This window comes from Dermacentor andersoni, chromosome 9 (genome assembly GCF_023375885.2).
Source record: "Dermacentor andersoni chromosome 9, qqDerAnde1_hic_scaffold, whole genome shotgun sequence".
Taxonomy (NCBI): domain Eukaryota; kingdom Metazoa; phylum Arthropoda; class Arachnida; order Ixodida; family Ixodidae; genus Dermacentor; species Dermacentor andersoni.
Window position 1 is genome coordinate 54,822,260 of NC_092822.1, and position 24,753 is coordinate 54,847,012.

Consider the following 24,753-nt stretch of genomic DNA (forward strand, 5'->3'; position numbering starts at 1 on the left):
TTAGTAGATCTTGCGCTGATTGTTCATCGTGCAAGGATCATTCGGAACCGTGACACTATTTATTATTCAATTATCAGTAACTAGCCTTCACCCTGATGATTCACATCCTTCTTTCATTCCTTGGATTGGGCATTCGTAATTTTGCGCGAGTTCCCATTGGGTACTGTACCGGATTTTTTTTTGGTTATTATCACTGCTATTACCGAAACAGTATAACAAACTTATGCTGCGTCAAAACGTTCGTGGGACTGAGGCACTACAGAAGAAAAAAAGAAATTGTGAGCTCAAGTTTAAACTCCAGTCACTCCAAGTTAGCTCGTTCCTGATAAGGCACCTGGCTTGTCAGAGAGGCTTGTCAGATTGACAGACAACTCGCTAACGAGACGTTAAAGTGGTGATGAACGTGTGGAAATTTTTGGGTTTCGGGCGGAAGCATAACTGGTCACTTGGTGGGGCGCGGAATACGCCGGTACCACTAACCAACCGGACGAACTATGTCGTGCGAAACCGAACTCCCTGAATCGCTTAACCGTGCACTGTCCGTGACAGCGTACCGCGAACGTCTCGCGTGGACACCGGTTCGTATGACGTCACTGGCGGGAAGCGGTAAGCGCAAGATCGTGCCGATCGGCCGTCGTGCATCAAGCGCACTCCGCGGGTCCCCGACGGCGATTTCGGCCTGCGATGTTTTCTCGATGGGAACCGAAATTCGCGGTCCCACTTGTTGCTTCCAGTCGCCGAAATTTTCGCCACCAATAGCAGCGCACGTGTAACGCCCCCTAGCACTGTTTGTCGACAGGAAACAAAATGGCGATGACTGTAGTTGTCTCTCCGTCCGTTGGCTGGTATTCAGCCGAGGTCGGCGTCTTCGGAAGTTGGCGGTGGTCTTGCCTGTAATTCCTTTACCGGGTCGTGTCGCTGTCACCATCCGGCGATCTTTTATTTTTCTCTTCTTTCTGTCTTTTTTTTTTCTTCTTTCTTTTTCTCTGCATTTCGTTAGGGCTGGCGACGCCGGAGAGCTCTTTCTGATGTCGGCGCTCGCGGAGAGCTGGACGCCGAAAAAGAAAAAAAGAAAGAACGGTCGCTTGCCGTTTGTATCCGGGTGCACGTTAGCTATAACCCAATGTGCTCAGTGGTGATGCATAGTAAAGTCGCCGCTGCCTATAAGGGCTGCCGTCCATCATTTGTGACAGGGAGAATTTTCGCGTCGTATCAAGCGGGAATTAGCAGGTCGACACATGTGACGGCGATCACGTGGTCCGATTTCGTCCGACTTTTAGCTTAACCGCGCCTCAGCACATCTCAGGTGTGCAATACCAGTTCGGAAGTGGTTCTCGTATAAGTGTGTCGTTCGAAAAAAAAAATTTATATCTTTCTCGTGCAGGTGTACCTCTCGCTAAACTGAACGACCATGTGAACGCGCAGTGTAAGAACTGTCGGACCTTGCACGTCTACATTATATTGGCATGCGAATAATGCTTTTTGAGACCGTATTATTGAATACGAATCGGACGGTGCCGAAAGTGAATCAAATACCTTTCGAATAGTTTTCAAATAAGAAAACAGTCCTTTTTTTTTTTCGCCGTTAATGTGAAGCGATGTTCACATCCTGGTATTGGTATCCTGGTAGTGCTTGCTTTTGTTTTTGCTTGTAATGTTCAAATACCATTTGATTTGTGTCAATGTTACTATTGCGAATGCTTTACACATGCTGTATGATACACTGCGATACTGTTACCAAGTCATTGTAGGGTGCGTCGACCTCTGTCAAGCCTTTCTTCTGGCTTTTTGTCGACGCACCCAACATCCTCATGTTGATGTTGAATAAAGAATTGAATTGATTGAAGTTTCTGTAATTACAGGGGACATTACTGAGCGCAGCGGAAGCAACAGGGGGCGAATATAGCAGGGTGCTTGCATACTACAGGACTCTTCGTAGCATAGCGGGTCATTCATTTTCAGAGGGAGCTTAGAAAGGCAGCACTTTTGCATGTCATCGAAACTAAATCAGAAATAAGCGTCGTTTGCCGCGGCGGCAGAGTGGAAAAAATTGCTTTTTTTTTTCTCTTTCTCTCTCTAGGACTATTCCTATTTAGGAAAACGGCTATTAGATTCGAGGACCTAATCGAATACTGTACAATGTTCGCTTCGTTATTTCAAAGTTTTAAATACGTTTGCACACCTACCACGTTACCCTTGTTCTAGAATCGTTTTTCAGGTCTTTAGAACAACAAAAAAGAATAATAATGAATAAATAATGATGGCATTTGAACTTGCATCTCGTCGTCTCTAGCAGCTATGTCTGTAGCGCTTTCGACTCCCGAAAGAACTATCTACAAGCAAGGGCTATCGAGACATCATTTTTTTTGTCTTTTCTTTTTCGTTTATTTTTCCTTCTCCATGCGTGCTTCACTCCGCGTGTTTTACCTTCTCGAATACATAGATCACGCCAGCCTCTCAGCTCGCATCATGCACTGCTTTGAGTAGGCCTCCGAGAACGAACGCCTCGGATGAATGTTAATATCGCAACTTGAAAGCATCAAGCGTGCCAAGCGGTTTGTTTATTTATTCCTCTTCTACTTTCCCGCTGCCCCGCGAAGTACTGGTTTATTTTCCGCGGCCTCGATCGTTTACTTAAACTCACAGAACCTTCTGCCCTGGGCGCCTGTTTTTCAGCTTCGGCCGTCGAAAGAGCTGTTCCCGTGCCAGCTATACCAACCCACGACTGCATCGCCTCGCGCTAGCTTGGCCTGTACCTCCTGTTTTGGTATCCACAGTCGCCAAGTTCGGGTTTATGCTTACGGCAGAAAGGTTGGGACGGGGTTAGGTGGGGAAGCGTGAATACAAATTAGCCTGGCAACGTAAAGTGAAGAAAGCTAGAGTAGCTGGTAACTTGTACTAGTAAGCGAGTGCGCGTTCAGCGGCAAGGAAATGGTCAACTAACTCCGCGAACGAATAACGACGAATGTGAAATACTTGCGATCTCACCGCGATGTAGCAGACAGTAAAACATAAGGCATTAAGAAGTGACTGAATTGTAAGAGAACACTCAGTGCCATCAACCAAGTAGCCACGAGGCAAACGCCTCCTGGCTGCTTGGTTGGCTTCTTGAATGCCCTAGAACTACTAATCATCGCGTTGTGAGGGAGTTAGCCGGTGAAGTTGAGCAGGCAAAAACGGAGTTTGTCAACGAAATCGAAGGGGAATTCGTAGCTACGGCGCAACTCCAACTCTTCTACCTGTAAGACTTTTTCCCTGTCTGTTAAACACCGTTACCGCTGATAGCTCGACTGTTTCGATTCAGCTATAGATGCCGAAACCCGGTCTGGCGGAGCTACAGGCAGTTCGGCTGAGCTTATACGGAGCGTTAGGTGTTCGACCGCCAATCGCTGGTGATAGCGCGCGTGGCAATAATCGCTCGGTAAATTGTGCCGTCAGTCCTCTCTTTCTTTCCTTCTTTTTTTTTCCTCCCCCCCCTTTTTTTTTTTGGTTGCCTTTGGCCTCTTGATCTCACGCTCGTCTTTTTATTATAGCCAGTGACATTTTGTATAGGGTTTACAACATGCAGTCATCAGTACTTGAGTACTTATCTCTACAGAGGTGGATGAAGCTCGGGCTTCGCGCCACTATAATTTCACTTGAGCTACTAAAGAAGAAGGTGAACTGGACACACAGAGAGAGAGAGAGAGAGAGAGAAGAAAGGCCCATGGACACACACGCACGCAAAAGTGCTGTTGTACGTGTGCGCGTGCCTTTTTTCTTCCTGTGTCCATCTCTCACTTCTTTAGTCGCCATGGAACACCAATGCGCCCAAACGGCATGCACGCTTGTTTCAATTGAGCGCCCCAACAATAATTACTAGAGAGAACTTTGGCGCTGCGATCGCCCAGCCACCATGGGAATCATGATAGCACGTGGATTTGTCTGATCTTCATGCTTGGGACTTCATACGTTCATCTGGCTTCCTTTACCCGCCGTGGTTGCTCAGTGTCTATGGTGTTAGGCTGCTGAGCACGAGGTCGCGGGATCGGATCCCGGCCACGGCGGCCGCATGTCGGTGGGGGCGAAATGCGGAAACACCCGTGTACTTAGATTTAGGCGCACGTTAAAGAACCCCAGGTGTTCGAAATTTCTGGAGTCCTCCACTACGGCGTGCCTCATAATCAGAAAGTGGTTTTGGCACGTAAAACCCCATAATTTAATCTGGCTTCCTTTTTTACGCTGTATCTGTGTCTAAATTGGCATAAATTTCAAAGCAATTTATACTTTTTCTTTAATGCAGAAGACTCCGCAGATGCACATAATCACTGCTAGTTTCAGTGCTGCCGCTCATCCGTGCGTCCGTGGTGTAATGGTTTCGATGTCGCGGTTCTGTGCTTAGGGGTCCTGTGTTGGAATCCTGCCGTTGTAGAATTTTAGTAAGTACTTTTTAAAATTATTTATAACGCAGTGCTTTCTTTAAAAATGCTCACTTTATAACGTCACGAAGCCATTTGAAGCCAGAAGGACGATGTTTAGGCACGTCCACGTACTGCCTACCCACCATTCCCATTATTGCTGCAGAACTGCCCCGCTTGAAGCTCCCGTAGACGCTAGCGCTACAGTTCCCTCTAGTAATTGTATAAAACTCTGTGATCACAGGTACACGGTCAAAATTTGCGCATGGGCATCGTGGCGCGACCTCGTGTCGAAGACGGCGCCCTATCGTGACCATCAATAAACGCCAGTTCCTTAACAGATGGCCGTTGAGAAGCAGACAAATTTGTGAGCGCTGCGTCTCTGCCGCTGTTCGTTATGGAACTATAGATTTTTCTTTTTCAACAATCATGTACGCGCACCATGTATTCCGTGACGTATAATTTTCTACTTTCCATGCGCAATAACATCCACAGGTAGGCAGACGTGTACGCTCTTGCAAGAAATGGTCGGAAGTTAGCGCCGTGGGTTTTCGCTATCCGTGTCAGCCCTTACCATCTTAGCGCTATTCGGTTTCGGCTATCCGTTCCGACGCTTGTACCCGCGCTTGTTGGCCCAAATTTGATCCAGCCGACTTGCGCGAACTATACCCCAGAATAAGGCATTGCCTTTGCGGAAAAGCAACGGGAATTCACACGTATGTACATGACTGGCAAAGTATTGCGCTAGGCGAGCGCAAACGAGCGGTCTTGTGCGCGGAGCTTGTTTTTCGCGGGGCAGCGAAGGTAGCGATAAACGAGATAAGCGAACGCGCGAGGACGCCGAAAAAAAAAGGACAACAGCCAATCAGCGCGGAATAAAGATAGAACGCGTCTGCGTCCTCGCGTTTGTGCGCGAGGCGAGGTGCAATCGGTTTGGACTCGCTGGCGCGTACTCGCGTTGGAGGTGTCCCTGTGGGTACGGATCCTATTAAATCAAATTAAAGCAATCAAGCGATTTGAGGTGCTAAAACCACGATCTGATTGATTATGAAGCGCGCCGTAGTGCGGGTCTCCGAATGAATTTCGACCGCCTGGGGTTCTTAAACGTGCACCCAATGCGCGGTGTAAGCGGGAGCTTTTTTTTTTTTCTTTGCATTTCGCCTTCATCGAAATGCGGCCGCCTTGGCCGGGATTTGAACCCGTGACCTCGTGCGTAGCAGCGCAACGCCCTGGTCACTAAGCAGACACGGCGGGGTAAGCCTATAAATCGAAGAGGATGTGAAATAATGACGCCTCATTAGCCTCCACTGACATAGGGACAGAGAACGCAGCCATTTTGATGATGATGACCACGACGACGATGATGATTGTATTTATTCGCACAGTCATATGCAAACTGTCTTGGGCGCTGGTCCATTTTGTGTTCGTTGACAACGGTGACTCCACACCGCCTACTAAAATCAAATCGTGAGACTTTACAATACAAAGTAACATACAAACTGTGCGCGCGTGTGTGTTTGTGTAAAGGGGTGGGAGGCGGTGTGTGTGGGGGGGGGGGGGGAGTGCTGAGGGTTAATTTTGACCGCCTGGGCTTCCTTAAAGCGACACTGAAGAGACGCCAAATCACTTTCGGCTGATGGAGCATCCTTTCTAAAATTGTATTTTCGTTCATTTTGTGGCAGTGCTAAGATAATGAACGTTCGTCTTGTTCTTTATCTGTCTTTTTCTTGTGAGTATCGCGCCGATAATTCAGCGTTGGTGCGTCTGTCTCACGTCACCGATTTCAACTTTGTGTTATCGTGTTAGGGCCGTCGTGCCTCGGTAAAGGTTCCTAAATCTCGGTAAGTTCAGTTTTTGGCTCATTTAGATATGCAACGTAGTTCGTGACGTCACTGAGAGCTGGTGCGAGAAGTTCACGGCGGCGTCGCCACGTGTCTGTGGTGTTTGCGTATTTGCTGGCTTAACAAGCATCTGCTCACGGGAAGGCTGTTTCTTTTCCTTTCTTTTTATTTAATGTTGTAGAAAGCAAATAACTGGGGGACACCGATCAATTTATCGTTGTCTTTAGTGCCCCTTTAGGGGCACGCGATCGTTCCGTCCTGCCGGATTAGTGTGCCGCCAGTTTTGAACTCCTCTGATGGCCAAAATATTTCGCTGTCGCTTGCTCGGACAGTGCGCATCGCGGACGTCCGTACCTGCGACGAAATCTCGTGACGCAAGAACAGGGTCGTTAGTGAGTGCGGTGAGGGGAAGCTTGTAGGTCGGGAGCTCCTTATCCAAACATGCAAACGGAAAAATCTTGACAACCACTTCGCCCGTTTTGATGACGTTTCTTGCATTAAAAAAAAAAAATATTACCCAGAAAGTGTAAGAGGTACAATTTTTATTTAGGCCATAAAAATTTTTTATGCAAGAATTGTTGAATATAGGAAAATTGACAAAAACAAGCACCAAGTATTAAGCTTACAACTCTGTACCTCAGCAAAAAAAGAAAGAAAACGATATCACAATTTTGTGAACAGCACTTGATAATACATCTAATGTGTACGGAATTGCTGTATTATACCTCATTTATGGAATATCATTATTTAAGTTGCACCATGTGTCTAAGTAATTAATTAGAAGTCTGATGGGTGAAAGTTTGTTAATTAGCCGATTGCGCATTTCAACTTATTGTGAAGCTACTGTCCACGTATTCGAGCAATTCAGTTCAAGGATCAGAATCACCCGCCGCAGCAGCCTTTCTGGCTATGGCGTTGCGCAGCCGAGCTCAAGTTTGCAGCTTCGATCCCCACCGCGGCGGCCGCAATTCCACGGGCGCGACAGAAATCAATACAAAATGTTTCTATATGGCGGCGGCGTGATTCGTAAACTGTAGTACTCACCTTCAGCCTGGTGTTCATGATTTTTTTCTTTTTTTTTAGTTCCAGGGCTTTATTTATTTTATTTTTTTCTAAATCCCGGTCGCAAAATTGAGCCGCGGTCAGTCCCGCGGACAGCTGTCACAAACAGCCCACCGTTTCTGAAACTTGCTCCCGTGGTGACGGTCACCAACGGTGACCTTTCTTTCCGTGTCTACCGTTTCCCCTTTCTCCCTCGCCGACTTTCTGTCGATTCGAACTTTTATGCGTGCTTCAACTCCTCCAATCTTAGTATCATCACCTTCCAAAATTATTCCGGCGATCTACCCATTTCATTCATTTGCCCACTCGGCTTCCCCCCTCTCTCTCTCTCTCTCTCTCTCTTGCGATGCAGTCGCGCGGCAGGCTGAGACAGTAGGTCTGTTCGACCCGCCTGCACTTTCCGAACTAGCTTCGCACGGGGTGCTGCACTTGTCTATTCGTTTCGACAGTCCAACAATGGCGGCCTCTGCACGGGACCGTTCGTTTCACTCGGCGCAGACTTCGTTCGGGACGAGTTCGCAGCATTCCCTGCTCTCGTCGGATTAGGTATGCATAGTGCACCGCTCGTGCAAGAGGTGACCCGTGCCGTCCGGTGTCCGCGCGAACAAGGAGGAGGAGGAGAGACAAAGAGGAGGAAAGACAGGGAGGTTAGCCAGTGTAAGTACCGGCTGGCTACCCTGTGCTGGGGAAAGGGGTAAAGGGAATAAAAGGAGAAAGAAGAAGAAGAGGAGAAAAAAAAAGGACTGGCAACTGAACTGGCCGGGCGAATCGAATGCACCTAATCTTTCGGTCTCTCGCTGCGCGTCGGGACACGTGTGGAAAGTCTAGCAACTTTCGCGTCAGTCGCGATAACTAACGTCCAGCCACCTGCCACCGCCTATAACGTCGAAGGCGAATAACGCCAGCCGCGCACAGTCTCGAACCTCGACACACGTAATCCTGCTAGACACAGTGCCTCAGAATGATAATTATTGCAAAAAAAAAAAAGAAGGGAAGTACGAACAAAATGGAGAAAGAAACAAGCTGAGCCTTTTGAGAAGGTCGAGGTCGCTAACAATGCGTCCAGCAGAGGAACGCACTGAATAACACTATAACTCAAAGCGCCTTTTCTTTAGCGCTATCTTGCTCTTTCGAAATGCCGTCTAGACAGTGTTCGTCTGCGCCGCGCTACATAGCAACGCTGGCCCTAAGGAGCACCTAGTGTGTTGAAAAAAAACAAAAAGAAAGAAAAAGCACAGGCCGGTAACGACAGCAGCAGCAATAACAGCGAAAGGCACAAACTGTTCAGTGCGTTAGTCGAAAAGTTCCCAGGAGTGCGCGCCGAACGACTACCGTGGTGTAGAGAACGCAAAACAGAGAAAAAGACGAACGTCGCGGCATGCAAATAAGGCTCTGCGAGTCCCACTTGTGCAGCTGGCGGCGGTGTTGCTCCGTTCTTGGGGAGTCGTTGTCACGCCAGAAGGCGCCACGGACGCAAACAAACAAACAAACAAACAAACAAACAAACAAACAAACAAACAAATAAACAAACCTTTCGGTGGAATAGGCCTGTGCTTTACGGCAGGTGTACTGGAATGACCAGATTGCTCCCCACTCCTCTCCCGACTCTCCCACCCAACACAATCGAGTCTGCTTATAGCACTGTTGTCGTGTGAACCCAGTGTCAAGCTCGCTAGGTGCAGAACCCGGTTGACGCAGCGCATACGAGATGATAGTTGAAATCACCATAATCATCGTGCTCTCTTGAACCCATGCAGATCTACAAGACGGCAAGGGGCAAAAAAATCGGGCGATGAAAAGTGTACATTAACACAAAGCGCAGTGCCGTCCTAGAGCATCTTCGACCCCTCCCCCCCCCCCCCCCCCCCCCCTCCGCGGGCTGCAGCTTATATTGTACGCGACTGTACGCGCGGTGCACGAATCTGACCACGGTTGTTATGCGGTTACCACCGGCTTCAAATGCGGTTGTTTCACGCTTCCTTTTCTGGTGTTCTTGAGACGGCATGAATCATTTTCTAGGGTCCTTCGTTAAGGAAGCTTTTTCCTTTGCCTAACCGAAACGACGAAGAAAAACTGCTTCGCTGTGAGCATTATAATCGGCATAATCGTGAGCATTATAATCTGGTACCCACAGGCGCGGGAGGTAATCTTCCGTTACGTTATTAGGAGTGCGGCTCCACTCTCATATTCTTGAACGTATCAGTCGTGGGGAAGGCTAACCCCCGTATGCAGAAATGCATCTTGACTAGAAGACCATGCTTGACTTGAACTAAATGACGCCTATCGTCAGTGCGCCGAAGGAAGCTAAGGGAGCGTCTCTGGGCACGTTCACGACAGGCGTAATTAAATCAAGGCATGCATGGGCTTCTACCTAAGTTGCATTTATGAATACGGGGGTAAGAGTTGGCAAGAAAGAGAGTTGATCGGGGCTTATCACATCTCTAAACTTGGCCTCGAGAAGGGTGTTAGTGCGCCATCGGTTTTCCTAACTAAGAAAGAGTTTGAATTTCTTGATCAACATCGCCGTGTTTAGTTAAATGGATTATCGCGTGCACGTTATGTTCTGCCTTGCGCATGTTCAGTACGGACGTGGGGGACGTCGTTTTCATGAATAAACTTCCGTTGTTAGTCCAGCCACCTTCCTGTCGCTTTCTCTATGTCTGCCTCTCGATCCCGTTCGTTGGCATTGTCCTAGCATACTCCAAGAGTCGTGTCTTGACAGCCGTATAGGAAGCCGTGCCATATTGGCTCACGTGCTTGTTCGGTTTCATGGTATGCGACAAGGAATACCAGGAAGACGCGCAAACCTTGGACGCAATAAAAGCGAGGAAGACCGAGCGAACTCCTGGACGATCTACCGAAAGGTTCCGCAGTCGCAGAAAAGAAGTAATACACAGGAACTGTCTGCGCATGCTCGAGGAAAAATCGGTGTCAAGCCGTGAGTCATACTAACGCGCGTGGCCACCATAAAGTGTCCGCGATTGACCGCTTGCCGCTGACCCGAGCTTGCCGCTGACACGAGCTTGCGCAGAGGAGCTTTTGCAGATAGCTCTTGTGTAGTCCTTGATTCCCTGCAATGAGTTGACAGTTGGCGTTTGTATTATCCTTCTCGTTCCTTTTTTTATATCCGCGTGAAATTTATTCAATTATGGGGTTTTGCGGGCCGAAACCACAATTTGGTTATGAGACACGCCGTAGTGAGAGACTCCGGAATAATTTGGACCACCAGACGTTCTTTAACGGGCACCTAAGTCTAAGTGCACGGGCGTTTTCGCATTTCGCCGCCATTGAAATGCGGCCGCCGTGGCCGGGATTCGATCCCGTTACCTCGTGCTTAGCAGCCCAACACTACCGCCACCAAGCAACCGCGACGGGTATATCCGTGTTTTGTATGCGTGCCTTTCCGTGCCATGAATACCATACAGAATTCCGCAGCGTCTTTTTATTCACTTCGGTTTCATTTTATGCTAAAATAATTTGCTTTTCCGCGATTCGTTTTACCCAAATTTCGTTGTAGTAAATATGCGAGCTACCTTCTTTTCCGTAACAAACAGGGCTTCGAGGCCGTCTCACCTCGCCAGAGAAGTTTCTGCAGAAGTTCCGTTGCATCTTTATTGACTTTTTTGTTGTCATCAGCGTACTTTTCGTTGAAATGCAACTGAATGCCACGCACAACTTTCTCTACCTCTGTAAGAAAACGGCCGTGCGGACTTTCGCTGAGCGTCGTGATGGCGGCGGAACTTTTACGCGTATAGGTCGTCCTCCAGGATTTCTCCCGCGCCGGCTGTATACACGTGTGTCCAGTCGGAAGACAATAGTTGTTTGTTAGGGCGGGTGGGCCGCCTCGTACACAGCGGGGCGTTTCCTCTCCTACGCCCCTCCGTGGCCGTCAAGTGTCACTATGCGACAGGCGACTCGTGGAACCGCTTGTTATACCGCCGTCAACGGCGTCCTTGGTTCAAAAAAAAAAAAAAAAAAAATGTCGCGAGTGCCAAGGAACTGCGGTTGTTGCTTTCGAGAAGAATACCATTCTTCGCAGGAAATGCGCGCGCGGACGCTTCTTATCAAGACAGCTTAGAAGTTACCGGGTTGAAGTAAAAGTTGTGTGTCAGAAGAAATCAAGGCGACAGGAGCCACGTGGGAACGGCGCGTCAGTCAGCTCGCGTGACGTCACCGCTCCGAGCAAAAAAAAGAAAGAAAAAAAGAAAAAAAAGAAAAAAAAGTTTTCGGCTTTCGAGAACAGCTGCTTCACGAAAGCGAAGCTTGTCATGTATGAACGGTGGCGTTCATTGACGAGAGGTCGATTGCGAGCGATAAATATCAAAGTTTCGTCATAAGGGTGAAAGAATGATTGATATAGAAACATGCTGGGTTATTACGCGACGAGTAAGACACGTAGCTTTAGTGGCAGTACGAATTGAAGTAAACGTAAGCTGACTGAGTAAAAAAAAAAAAATGAATCGAATTGAAATTCTAGGGTTTTGCGTGCTAAAACCACGATCTGATTATGAGGCACGCCGTAGTGGGGGAACTCCGGATTGATTTTGGCCACCAGGGGGATCTTTAACGTGCCCCCCTGTCCACGGGACACGAGCGTTTTTGCATTTCGCCCCCCACCCCCATCTAAATCCGGCCGCCGCAGCCGAGATTTTATTACGAGACCTCATGCTTAGCAGCGCAGCGTAACCTCTAAGCCACCGCGGAGGGTGACCAAGTAAAAACGAGCTGTTCTGCTAGGGGCCTCTGTTTGAGTCCTGCCATCGGACAATTCCAGTAACGTTTATTAATTGAATCCAGTGTTTTTCTTGACAACTTTACCTCAACTTTTCCGTATTGGGTATGTTTAAAACCTATATCCTGAGCCGATCCCGGAGGTAGTGAACAGCCGCGTCAATAAAATTACGTCATTTGCAGGTTTGAGCTTTGTTATTGTTTCGCACTTTTCATATTTAACTCTGAGAGAATTTAAGATGGAAGACGTGCGCTGTTAGTGTTTTGTTTCGTGACATTTGTTTGTCGGCTGTCAAGAATGTAAGACCTGGTACGAGCTACTTCAGCGACAGACTGGTGTGGCAATATAACCCGCATATGCCGCAATTCATATAGCAGGGCATGGCGTATATGCTGCTGCAGCGGACACCCGCCGTCTACTTTTGACGTGTCCTGGAACAAAGACAATTCGCAAAATTTTTCTTAAAGGTGTGAAATTGAACAGCGATCATTTGCAAGTTGAAGACTATGGAAGATAGAGTATGGACAACGCGTTTTGTACGTCACTGTTGCAGAATCTCTATGAAACGTGCCTACGTGCTTATATTTAACTGCATTATGACGTAATTCCTCGTGGCAACCCAAGTGAATATATATATATATATATATATATATATATATATATATATATATAGAGAGAGAGAGAGAGAGAGAGAGAGAGAGAGAGAGAGCATACATATATCTACATATATACGGGACCTCACGGGGTCGACGGCAAAAGTTCAGTTGGAGTGTCCATATAATTGCTACTATCGTATAATAATTTTCGAATGTCGTCCGGCAGCGCAGCTTCAGGAACAGGATGCGCTGTCAATGGGTGGTTGGCAAAGCCATGCCTCAGCGATGACTCCCTCTCAGTAACCAGAACGAATTTCGAAGGTTTCTTACGTATTTGCACATCTAGAAAGAGTGAAAGAAGACGAAACGGGAAACCTGTTTGATCGTGTTCGTCTTCTTCCTCTAGTCTTGATGAGATGCGCTAATTCACGAAAACGTTCTGGAACGCCAAGTCGTCGGAACTGCCACCCGTGTGAATCTCGAAGGCTATACTTTCGTTGACTGCATCCGCCGGAAGCGACTCCAAGTACAGAAAATCCGTTATGAGCGCCGCCATGTCTCGGGCATCACCTATGTGGCTTGCATAATCTTCGCTAGTTACGTGCATCTCTTGCATAGTTGCAACGCCGCTCCACCTCGGGAGCTCGACGCTCGCTACCTGCTACCGTACGATGTTTGCGGCAGCGTCTGTCAGGTTTCGGTACCGGCCTGCGGCGATTCCGGGATTTTTTTTTTTTTTCGTTATTGCGCGACTTGCCGGGATGCTCCGAGTCCTTGCGAGCCGAAGGCGTGGGACCGGTACGCCTGGCCCACTAACACATACGCGCACGCGCACGCTGTATATGCCAATGGGAAGCAATCGGGAGCCGACAGGAGCAGTCCTTCCGTGCGTCTTCGGCGTCCCCCACTGGTCCAGCTGTGTTAGGAAAGGAAGAGAGAGAAAGAGAGAGAGAGAGAGTGAGGGAAGCAACGCCGACGCCCAAATGCGGAAACTACATTAAACGCGGACGACGCCTTGTGCTGGCGTCGTCTCGTGTGACTCGCATCGCGCCAGCCGCAGCGATGCAACCAAGAGCGGAGGTGGAAAGAATCGTACTGCCGCTCCGAAACGACGGAGGGAGGGGAAGAGAGAGAGAGATACAGATAGTCGCGATGCCAACCTCCTGTATCTTTCTCCACTAGCGAGCACGCTGTCCTCTCCTCCTCGCGTTGTCTCCTTCTCTGTAAGATGGCGTCACCGCCGCGCGGCTGCGCCCTGGTGACGTCAAAGGAATCCCGTTTCGGATTGGAAGTGGTCGAGGAGGTTGAGGAAGAGAACAGGTTTCTGAACGAGTGAGGCAGAGAGAGAAAGAGAGAGAGAGAGAGAGATGGGTGAACCGGCGAGCGAAGCCCAGTCACACGCGCCGCATGGAGGAAGCGGCTGCGGCGGCGGTCGACCTGCGAGGCAGAAACGGCACGTGTAGGGGAAAGGGTAATGAGGAGGCTTGGTGAGGAGAGGATGGACGGAGAGGCTCCGCTGCTGGGCTCCGAAGCGGTGCGGCGAAGCTGACCACTTCCCCCCCCCCCCTCCCGCCTCCCTCCCGTTTGCCCCTCTTTCTGTGTAGATTCACCCATCCTTTCTAGGAAGACACGTTGTTGGGCTAGTTGGTGCCTAGTATTTAAGAAAAAGCAAAACAGCCAAAAAGAAGACGCACACAGGAAGCATACAAGAAGACAGGAAAGAGGCTAGACTATAGAAAGACTCGGAAAGTTGGTAGTTCACCAATCCTTATGAGCGCGGAGGGTGGATTTTTTGTCAACTTCTCGCCCGCATGTGCAGTGCGAGTCTGCGAGTAGGGCTCTCAGTGATCGACAGTCGGAATAGAGAGAGAAAGGTTTGAAGAGAAAGAAAGAGGTGTGGGGTGAGATAAAGGAGGGGGGGGGGGGCTTCTTCAGGTTCACGATTAGAAATCGAAAACCACCTAGCTGCCGCGGACGGCGAGAAATGCTTAAAACAGAGTACGCCCCGGGTGACGGCTGTGCGCCGAGCGGGCTTATGGGAATGATCGCGAAGGTCGGTCGAGTGCTTTCGCACTCGTGTAGACAAGAGTGAATCAAACTCATTACTGACAGCAAATTTTGCGAAAATACCCATTGCTTAAAAGGAGAGCGAGACACAACAAAGAAAAAACAATCTAACAGATCTATGCCAACTTTATTCAATGTTCACTCGCTAGTCGAATCGTCTCCTCTTCTCGCGTGTTTTTTTGTTCTCTTTTATTTCCCCATCGCATCTTCACTTGCTCCCAGAACATGCGATCAAAAATGCGGTGATCACTTGAATGCGAGGCGCAAATGACATCTGGCCCAAACACGCGGTTCACAATTTCGTCGCCATTGGAATGCCTTCGTTATATATATATATATATATATATATATAATATGAGCGCCGGAGTCAAAGGGCGACTGTCGTCCTCCTCTCCCGCATCCTGTGCCCTCTCCCTTGCTTCGGCATGCATTCCGTGTTCACCCGCCAAAAGGACGCGGTTCTGCGTTCAGTACTCGGAATTCCTTCACTCGCAAAACAGCAGTGCTTTGCCCTTGGCCTTCATTTGTGTATTTACTTCATTTCTTTTTTTCCCCCACCCGAGATCATCGCTTATTATACAAGCACCAAAAGGTGTGTCAACCGCAATTCCCGTCTCTCCGGGAATTAACTTTCAGCCGCAATACCGAAGTCTCAGCGTAGGCATTCGTTGAGTCACTGGCAGGGACTCTCCCTTGGTGGTCGTGCGTTTGTACACGCACCGCCTTTTTTAAAAGAACAATAGCATACGCGCACCTGAGATGGAACAACAAAAGGTCGAATAATCGACGAGTGACGCTTCGTCTGGAGATCGCAGTCTATCGGGTGGAGCTCGAAATGTCGTGGAGTCGAAGCCTACGTCAAGGCGAAATGCGGAAAACCTTCGATGCCTTGTGAGCCAGTCATAAGAGTAATAAAATAAATAAAAGTAAAAAAAAAGGCAAGGGAGAAAAACAATTGTACAGCGTTGCCGCTACGCGTACTTTCGTGCAGACGCGAGCGAATCGTCTGGGAGGTCGTCTGCTACCTCGCGGGCGGATCGTCTGGGAGGTCGTCTGCTACCTCGCGGGCAGGTCGTCTCACTCATTAATCTTTATTTTTAAAGATTTAAGTTATTCTCTTCTGTTGCTAGCCGCACTGGCACATCCGTTGCTCGGAGACGCGGCGCTTAATGAACGCGCACCCAAGAGGCGCCTGCGAAGAGAGCGAGAAAAAGATGCATATATGCAGAGATACATAGTATCCACAAAGAAAAACAAAGGCGCAGAAGCGGCGCCACCGCTAAACAATGCGTCTCGGCGACGTCTTATTCATCACGCGACTAGAAGTATGTACCTCTCGATTTATTTTCAAGTATATATGCGTTTGCACGTTCTTTCCTTGTCCTGGTTAACCTCCCTACCTTTGATTTATCATTTGCTCTCTCTCTGTCTCTCCTTTCAGTGTTTCTTTGGGCGTGGCGCGTGCCTTCGCGTCGCGTCGAGTTGACAGCTGATCGCTTCAGCGCGCATGCGCACATTGCACGCTTTGCTTTCTCCGTCTCGACCTGTATAACCTTTCTTTCGTCGCCAGGTTGTTACGTTCGGCCGTCTCTGGTTCAGACCGAACCTCCACTGCAAAGTTCGGGTCGTTTCTCCCTCTCTCCCCATAAATTGTTGGCCAGTTGCACTCTCCCAAGTTCACGTACCACGTGACATCTTGCGGCAGAAAGGATGTCCGACATGCTGATGTTCAACATGGATGGTGCTGGCGAACGCCTCCAACGGCTTAACTCTAGCTCATGTACACAAATACCGAAGAAAGTGGACGGGAAAACGGCGCCGCGCTAACTCAGTTGGCAAGAGCATTGCACGCGCAATGCGAAGACGTAGGCTCGTATCCCACCTGGGGCCAGTTGATTTCTCGTGAACTTTCATTTTCATTTATCTATAATTTATACATTTCAATTAAACAAACAAGTAATTCCCCAATTCTTTCGTTGTTGTCATTGTTTGACTATATATATAATGTAATATACCGCATGAACACATGAGGGGGTATGGCAATCGTAAGAAGCATTTACGAGCTAAATGCTTTGTGGGGTTGGCCCCTAGTCTGGCTCCATCGCTTTTACGTTATTTCTGCAACGCGGGTGAATCTTGAAACACCTTTCTTCTTTTTTTTTTAATTAAACGTCGCTATTTGAATGTTCAAAGGAAACTATTTTTCGATTAATCCTCTGGAAAGCTTCACGTGAACTTGACCTCTTTCGGCGTTACTTCTTTTGGTGCGGCCGCTCTGGGTTTTTAGCCACAGTAACCCCTACTTCCCCTTTCTTATTTTCGTTCACTCATTTGCTCTAGTGTGCCATTTAGTAGTTGTTCACCGAAGATCTGTATGAGCTCATTCCTTGTTTCAAAATTTTCCGTCTTAATCTTTCTTTCAACTTACTTTCTTCCTTTGTTTTAAACCTTCGTACACGCTTAACCTGGTTGCACAAAAGCTTCATTAATGAAGCGGGACATTGCTGCAAACATGTTCCGCTTAACTATATAAGTTTATGCGGAACGATATTAAGGGTCACGCACGGCGCAACAAGCGGCAAGCAGCTCGACCGAACAGGGAGAACCGACGCACAATGACATTTTGTTACACGTACACGTTCCACCCAACGTGCTGAACGCTTTCGCAAATGTGTTCCACTTACAGTAAGCACCTACGTGGAACGAGATTAAGGCTGTCCCGCCCGTGCAAGGCGAGTTCGCTCAGTTGCACCGAGGAAACACCTAAAAACAAACCAAAGAGATCGCCAACCGCCACTCACTCCGGCCAGGAGTTGGCACATTCCCAAAACGGTCCGTTCTATAGGGGAGAACGCCGCGTCGGACCCTCGAGGGCGTCATAGTTTCCGTAAAATACGAAGCCTAGTCGCGCGCAGCGGTCTGGTTTTCGCGACCCTCATCGCGGCGGGCGCGAACGCGGAAACGTACGCGCAACGCCGGCCGGTGAATCGTAAAGCTGCAATGGAGTGCGTCGCGCGTAGCCGTCGCGGCAGCGTGCGACAGACAGCGAAGGCGGCTTTGACGCGCGATGGAGCCTTCCCGGAGAAATGGAGAGCGACCTTCGCTGACGTCACACGCGTTAGCGCTTTTCGATAGAGCCCCTTCTCGGGCGCCCTCGCGCCCTACGGCGCGCGCCGAGACGGAGCATCGGAAGGAGCGAAAGCGCTGACGGAAATGATTACATGTAAAACTTGTCGCGTATACGTATCAAAAAATTTGTGATTGCATTTGTGGGTTGCGGTCTTTACTACGTTACAGTGCAAGAACGCCCTCTTTTTTTTTTTTTTTTTTTTTTGCCGAGGCACGATCAGTTTACTTGCTAGAAAATTCAGGAATTTCTGAAGATAACGCCGAAATCACGCAGCTCATTGCAGGCTTTTGTTTGTGTGTTTGTTTGTTCGCTTGCCTTTAAAGAAAAGAAAATGCGAAAACGCACGTTCCCTGAAAAAAAATTCTGAGGCATCCTGGCAGGGCAGTTATGAGAAGGTGTGGAAGTATGCGTGAAAAGAAGGTCGATCCTTTTTTTGTTTTCATGCATGCTAATTGTGTTCAAGGTCCTTTCAACGTGCGTCAGACAATTTGTCATAGTCGTGAACTTTTCTTAGAAGGGCGCGATCTTTTCTTACAAGGGCGCACATTTCTACAGAGTGGCAAGAGAAAGTAAAGGTTCTCACAAACGTGCTATCAACAAACACGCAGTGCTAGGCGTCAGCGCAAAGGGCGACGAACTCGAGTGAATTTTACACTGCAGGAACGCATAAGGTACGCACGAGCCCCGACAGACAAAAGACGCGACAGTTGCATGCAGTAAACTGCAAAGCGACAACGAAAAACGATCGGGCCAAAGCGCGGCGAAAGCGTATTTTAAAATCAAGTCTTGTTGCCGCGGGAACCGAGAAGGTGCTTCATATGTCTGCAAAGCCTGTGAATATGAAAGGCTACAAGGACTACAAAGTTGGGGAGGAAAAACATTTACTGACATCTAACACGACAAACGGAACTCGCATCGGATTCGAACCACTTGACAGCAGGCGTATAAGTTGTCCTTCTCTTAGTTGAATCGTTGACGGTTTACTTATGCCTGCCGTCGTGTCGAAAGGTACCGTAGGCCTGAGTAGCAATCCTGCCACTTGCACCGTCCGTTTCGTCTGTGACGCTCACACTTACGACATTGTTCAGCAATGATGCGTCGTTGACGTTATGTGACTGCTAAGTTGAACCATAGCACCGGAAGTTACGCGGTGCTGTATGGGACTGCTAAGCTTGGCTTGGCTATGTTTCTTTCTTCTTGTTTCTTTTCTTTTTTGCTTCTAGATTTTACGATACATCTGAGACTACTTCTTTGTCCTTCACTGTTCCCGTTCTCTTTGCTTATAGCGGGTGTCCCACGTAAGTTGGGCCAAAATTTTAAAATTGCAGGTGCCACGTATCCGGGCAGAACCAAGTTATGGTATTCTGTCGTCGCTTGGAGCAAGTCAGACTGTCATTACTTTTCTTTCGTTTGTATTTCGCCCAATTATATGACTAGTTACTATTAAAAAATCAACTACTCAAATATTATATTCTGCACGAAAGTGTTAGTGAGAAAATTGTAGAACATCCTAAAAAAAAAAAAAAAAGTACCCTATCCAGCTTTTTGTTGCTCTACACGTGCGACATTAAAGTTTTCTTCCACGCCTCAAAAAAGAAAAAAAAAGGAAAAAGAAAAGGCCGCGAAATACGAAAAAGGGCTAACTTGTTCCAAGCGACGGCAAACAACATTACCTTTGTTCTGTACAGCTACGTGGCACTTGTGTGCTTTAAATTTTGGGACAAGTTAGGCGGGACACATGGCAGACAGCTTAGATTTCGTACAGCATTAATAATTGCGGCTTTTATCAAACAGCAAACGGGGACAGCCGATATTCCAGTTGACATTAAGAGAAAGAAATGGAGCTGGGCAGGCCATGTAACGCCCAGGCTTAGTGTAGGTTAGATAAATGGTGGACAGTTGATGTAACAGAATGGGTGCCAAGGGAAGGGAATCGCAGTCGAGGACGGCGGAAAATTAGGTGGGGTGACAAAATGAGGAAATTTGCAGCCGTAAGCTGTAATCAGCGAGCGCAAGACAGGGGTAATTAGAGTTCGTCCTACAAGTAGACATAAAAAACACGTTGCTGCTGCTGCTGCTGCTGAGGATGATGATGCCGTCCAGTCCGCTCATACCAGTAGTGCATACCAGTACAGAGCGCAGAATGACATTGCATGCATCCACTTGGCTTCGTCGTTTTTGCAGCCGATCGCGCTGCTGGTCCTTGAGATCTAAAGCCTCCCACGGACGCGCGGGCTGCGCATGCTCGTCGATAGCGTGACATCACGCCGACGGCGAACGACCTTCGAGCTTGTTTGTAATTGCTATCGCAATAAAACGTCCGCGCTTTACGTAATCTTCAGGATTGATCGAAGACCCAATAACGCGTCTGCTTCGTTGTGCGGTGAGTTGGAGGTAACAATTTATCGCGAGCGCACAATGCACTGAAACGCCAGAATATCGGAACTTCTTTCGCGACTAGTGGCGACATCCTTTTATGCACGCTCAGTGTAGATCACTTATTCACTGGCATCTGGAAAGGTCTTCGCGCTCTTCTGACCGTATAGGCCCGACGATATCTGTGCCGCTCGCGACTGCGTCTGGCGCCTTCAGTGCGCATGCGCCGTCATCCGGCTGTCATATCGTTCTTTGAATACATAGCCCATTTGGTTAGTCAGCTCAGTCAGGGTTCTCGGCTTATTATCCCGCTGGTGTTTATACGCCACTGTCACGCTTATATACAGTCGGCGTCACTCCTGTGTAGAGCGCGGGAACGGCTATATCCGGGGCGCTCATGGCCTCAGTCCAGCAGCGACGTCTAACGACATTTGCTGACCGCAAACGTGCCCAGCAGCTATACCGTTAGACGACGCTGGCTGGCTCCGAAGCGCCGTGAACGCCGCCGTTCCCGCGCTCTACACAGGAGTGACTCCGACTGTACATAACCGTGACCTGTTTCATTCATTCGTCACGCTGTTTGAACCGCCCGGCCCAAAAGGAAGCGTCTCCCGAAGCCCGATTTCGGAATCTATGCACAAGTGCGTCGGCGCTCTCTGTCGCGCCAGTTTTGATGCCTCTGTATATTTTGCTCGCTCGCAGCTCGGCCGTTGCTGTGTTCGCGTAGTGACTGATTTCTTTTGATTACATTGGAAACTTTGCCAACTTTAGCGGACGGCAGCTCTGACGACATCTTACGTTCGAACGAACGAGCGGGATTAACACGGGGTAATGTTGAAGTAAAACACAGGCGCACAAGATTCTCAGCGTGATCAGCACCCGCCTCCGAAGCGCGCTTGAATCTATGGCAAATGCAGTAGGCCTGTTAAGACAGCCGTACAATACCCGTGTAAATGTCGAGCCGAAGAACAAGAACTAAATGCGCCTTGCGTCTTTCAAGTACCGCTGGCCGGAGCTCCAGTCCGCGCTTTTTCAGGAATGATGATGATGATGATGATGATGGAAAACTTTATTTATCCCTCTTTAAAGGGAAGGGGGCAATGGAGTAAAGGGTGGGGGGAGGAACTACTTGAAGTAGGCCTCCTTTGTCCTCTCAGCCCACTCCAGGATGGCCTCCTGAAGATCGGGCCTGGAGCTGCGCAAGGCAGCCTCCCACTGCTCCTCAAGCGCCGGCTATCATAAATGTTTTCTTTTCGGTTTCTCTATATCATACGCAATCGACTGCGAATACAGCGTTCTGCAATACTGTTTTATAAAGCAGTAAGTGTGCGAAGCAATCGTAAATGCATTTCCTTTTTTTTTTTCCTTTCCTCTTTCCTATGAAAGCATGTAGAACAGCCCAACTGTCTCGGTTGATTTATATATAGTGTTTGCGTGTTCGGGTAGGCGGCAGAGTGGGAGTGACGCTGCTAAAACAGCAAGAAACAAGCGGGCATGTCGAGCTAGTTTTTTTGTTTGTTTGTTTCTGCCACTCGAGGGCGCTCGGATTGCTAGTTAAAACCAGGGCACGACGATTGTAGAGAGATGGGCTTTCCCATGGTCGTCCACCGCCCCCTCCCTTTCCCCACGCGCTGTACCCTCCCCTTCTTTCCAGCATGTTCGCAACCTCTGGTGCTTCAGTATGAGCATCGCAAAAAAAAAAAAAAAAAAAAACGCGACTTGAAGAATCTCATTTTCTTTTTCGTCGCTGACTGGAACTTGTTGCTGGGACTCTTTATGTTTCGTACAGGGATAAACCTTCCCCGCTTTCACTTTTTTCGCCGTTGATGTACAATAATAACGTGTAATTGTATATATTCTCGCTATTTTCTTTTAACGTGACTCGTGAAAGTTGTCTACTCCGGTCCAACCCGCGTGTTGCTACAACCTTGCAAATCTTGAATCGTAATCTCACCTGCTTTGTCTGTAACCAGACCTCGCAGTATAAGCCAAGTAAAATAAATGCGCGTCAGCTTTTACTGTCCGGCCATGCGCTGCAGCCACCTGCCCCCGAGAACAACCCTGCGGGGTCTTGTGACCCCTGTGCGAACGAATCAAAGAAAAAGGAAAGAAGGGGGGGGGGGGGAGGAGTAGTTTGCCTTCAATCGCACCCTCTTCCCCTCTCTTTCTCTCGCTCGCGCTCTCTTCTCGATCAACTGGTACTGCTGTCGCTTTCCCAAGATTATACAGGCCTGTCTGTATAGTGACAAACTGAAGGAGCGTGAGGTCGTGGTTATGTGGCGGCCCTGTGGGCCAGCTTCGCCGCTCAGCAAAAGCAAGTCGCGAGAGCCTAGCCTAACCCAGGCGAGTTTACCTCAGCCTAGACTGACAGAATTCCTGTTCGACTTGCGATGATTCGACGCTCAATCTTGTGCTGTGCGGGCCAATATCTGCCGCTTGGATGACGCACCACCGTGGGAGGAAAAGACTCTGGGGATCTTTGGCTTAAGCACTCTCGCATGCGCAAGACCACGGAAGCCCAATAGCGCTCCTCGAAGGCTACGGGGCTGTACGAACGCCTGTGACTGTCAGCGAACGTTTCTCAGCGAGCGTGTTCACATTGACTGCAAATTTATCTTTATCTCTGTCCTCTTTCCAACTCCTATTCCTTTACCTCAGTGCAGGGTAGCAAACCGGAAACTAGCATCTGGTTAACCTCCCTGCCTGCCTTTCCTCTCTCTATGTCTCTCTTGATCCTCTTTCTTTTTTATTCATTTGTATTTCACCTTTTTCTTCTGCCCCATATGTAAGGTAGCCAATCGAGCATGGCCCTGATTAACCTCCCTGCTTTATACATCTCTCTCTGTCTCTCTTTGTTGTAGCTTTGTTGTAAAGTTTAGCTTTTAACTCTTCCTAGCGAAGCTTAGCATGACTTGACACAGCTTAGCACGCTCGACCCAACCAATACTAGTCCACGCATATCATACTGACCGCAAATAAAGACGGGGACAGCGGAAGAAAACACAAAAACAACACGGGCGGTTTGTGTTCTCTTCCGCTGTCCCCGTCTTTATTTGCGGCCACTATGATATGCAGTAAACACTAACTAGGCCAAACTGAAGTTCTTCCAATCGTAGTCCGGCTTTGCTTGTTCACGCATCGTATGGCGGATGGAACGCTCCTCCGCACGTGGACTGCTATTTCCTTTTTCTTTACTTTATTTTTTTTATCACAAAGCCCCCGTCAAGAGTTCGCGCCGTCGTCCGCGGCGGAATCAAGTGTACGCCCGGTTGAAACACAGCACCGGCCGTTCCGCGGCTGTGATATCCACGTGTGTTCAGATAAAAAGAGAAACTAGGCACGCCGCCGCCGCTCCAGCTCTTTCTGCTGCCTCTGCGACTGTGTCTTCTCGTACCGCTCAACTGCCTATCGCTTTCCCTTCCCCACCCTTCTCTCGACCTGTATCTCTGTGTCCTTTCTTTCTGTCCCTATTCCAAATAGGTGCCGTTACATTGGTTTACAGGTCGTTCGTTCCTTGTGCCTTACTCATCCTTGAATAGCGAGCTTCTCTCGCTTACAGAAGAAACAAAACAAAAACAAATACACTGGGATGCTTTATGAGCCCGCCACGCGCGCACGAACACGAACAAACACACACAAACACGCACACATAGACGCACACGAACACACGCGCGCGCATACGCTCTCTTTCTAGTTACCCAGCAAGGACTGGCGTCTGAAACATCACCTGCTCTCTCTCTCTCTCTCTCTCTCTCTCTCTCTCCAGTTCAGCATTCGAGAGTTGGTTTGATCTCTTCATCCCCCCCCCCCCCGGTTCCTTGTTTTCTTCATTTTTCATCACGCATTTTACAACTGCACTTGCTCCTAGCCGTCATTTATCCGCGCGTTTGTTTTTCAACGTTATTTTCGTTTCGTCCCCTACATGCCCCACTTCTGTGTATATGTATTTTCTTTTTCTTTTTACTTCGCCGCGTCGGAGACACGTGCGGGTCGCGCTGACTATGCCGCGGCCACAGCGCACCTGTGCGCGTACGGCCGACAGGTATACACAGCGCTCACAACCGCCGCTGGGCCGCTTGTGCGCCGGCCACCAAATTGTGTGCGCCGAATGTTTCGTTCGCGATCCACTGAGTGCCAGCCGAAGTGGTACGGGCCAAGGAGGAGGAGACGAAAAGGGGAGTGGGAGTGAGGGAAGGAAGTGCTATCGCCGGAGTGCGCCCTCCTTTATGTCGAAACGATGTTTTATTTCGAGAGCAATTGTACGGACGTTCGAGGCGCGTTTTCGACGTCGTCGCCGCCGCCGTCGTCGTCGCTGCCGTCGCCGCTGTGCTGTCTCGGTGGATGCGCGGCTCGCGTGTGGGAGGGTAGGTCTCCAGAGACGCGGCCGACTCAGACGCGCAGTGCGTTTGGCTCCAAAAAAAGAAAAAGAAGAATGAAAAAGAAAATAAAGAAAGAGAGGGGACGTACTTGAGTGGACGCGCGCCATCACGTGTTCTGCTCAATCGTATCTGCATGCGGCGGAGCCAGAGCGCGGCGTTCGGCGTTCTGCTTT

General features: G+C 48.9%; 1 protein-coding gene across 7 annotated transcripts in view; it reads left to right on the forward strand.

Annotated features, from left to right (window-relative positions):
- The window catches only part of FoxP (forkhead box transcription factor P), a 442,873-nt gene that overhangs the window by 337,976 nt on the left and 80,144 nt on the right, over positions 1 to 24,753 (forward strand). The gene's annotated exons all lie outside the window — the stretch shown is intronic.